Below are 1959 nucleotides of genomic sequence, written 5' to 3' on the forward strand. Positions count from 1 at the left end.
GAAGAGTGCGAAGCAGTCAGTAATTGCTACTTCTACAATAGAAGCTGAATCTGTGGCATGCTTTGAGGCCATGGTTCAAGTTAAGTGGTTGCGGAACTTCTTTTCAGGGCTTGAAATTGTTGACAGTATTGATAGGCCGCTGAAAATTTATTGTGATAACTCTGCAGCAGTTTTTTTTTCTAAAAACGACAAGTATTCCAAAGGTGCTAAGCATATGGAATTGATATACTTTGCGGTTAAAGAAGAAGTTCAGAAACAAAGAGTGTCAATAGAGCACATTAGCACTAATATTATGGTTGCTGATCCTTTGATTAAAGGGTTACCGCCCAAAATATTTACTAGTCATGTTGAAAGGATGGGTATTATGAGTTTATAGGATCAATGTATGTTTAATGAAGTTTGTGTTGTATGAATATTGACATTTTGAGCTCAAATGAATTAATGTTTCTGTATTATCTGATTTTTAATTTGTTGTATACATAATAGAATTAAAATAATCAGGTATTATCTTACAATGAATACATTATTATTGAACTAATTATGTTATATACTTCCTAATTATGGCTCATGTTAAGAATGTGGCTAACTTTGTAGTACATAGAAAGGACTATGTCGATTACGTGACGTACAACCGCTATGACTCATGCTAGTTTTATTCTTATAATGATAAATTAAGCTATGCAAGTAATTAGTTAGAAATGCGCATTATGATAAATATTTCTTAATTCATCAATAGGAATAATGACACATGAGTCAAGTGGGAGAATGTAAGAAATTATATTATTATATGATGTCTTATGTATGTGATGTGTCTTATTTTATTAGTTTAATAAATATTTAATTAAAATAATAAAATAAAGGAAGTTACATGATTATTTTGAAATGTAACCAACTTGATGGAAGTTAGTTTTTATGAAAACAAATCAGAATTCAGTCCTCTTTTCCTACCTATGAAGTCTTTCTTCTTCACTCACCATCAATAACCAAATTGAAGAAAGAATTAAGAAGACAAAGGAATAGACAAAGTGAATTCTTCCTAATACCATCATCATCATGGATCAAGGTCAGTAACTATTCTTATATTTTATTTGTGACAATCATGAATTTCAAGATCCTTATATTATTGTGATTAGTTTTACAACGTTCACTAAAACTATATAAATTAACAAGATACACTTAGAATGTATTTGGTAAACGCTTTGGGGAAGAGAGAAGCGCGTTTGATCCTCTTGAAGGTTTCACTTTTATGTTTGGCCAGGAGAAGCTAAAATTTGTAGTTTCTACATTTCATGTTCATGGTTGCTAATTACTCTTGGAAAATTAGGTGAGAAATTTATTTCTTTTTTACCAATCATACCTTCATTTTCTTCTATAAAAAGGATACCAGTAACTATTACCTTCACAGTAGTTCTTCCTACTTTTTCATAGTTTTTCTTTCCATTTTGTTTATCAAAATCATTCAGATTTGTTTCAATCACTAGCAAATTGAATATTTTAATTTTTTTATTATTTTTAGTAGTACTATAATCAATTTTGATATAAACATAAATTATGTTATATAGGCACTCACCCTCAACATAAACCGCTGTTGCCTCCAGTAGTTTACGCACAAGTCCCCAAACACATAAACTGCTACTGCCAGTAGCGGTTTATGCACGTTCTCCATCAACAGAAATCGCTGCTGCCTATAGCGGTTTCTGTGTTGCACCCTAACCACGTAATCCGCGGCTACCTATAGCGGATTATGTTCTTCTGTAAACCGCCGATACCAGTAGCGATTTCTATAGAAATATGAAAAAATGCATTTGCTTCTTCGTATTTCAAAAATTGTATTTTCGTAAAATTGGAATCCAAACATTTTATTTACGTAAATTACCCTAATTTATATTTAATTATTTTATCACAGTTTATAACTTTATTAATATAATTTAATTATAATTAACATACTACCATTAATTA

The sequence above is a fragment of the Arachis ipaensis genome, chromosome B04 (assembly GCF_000816755.2).
Source record: "Arachis ipaensis cultivar K30076 chromosome B04, Araip1.1, whole genome shotgun sequence".
NCBI classification, from domain to species: Eukaryota; Viridiplantae; Streptophyta; class Magnoliopsida; order Fabales; family Fabaceae; genus Arachis; species Arachis ipaensis.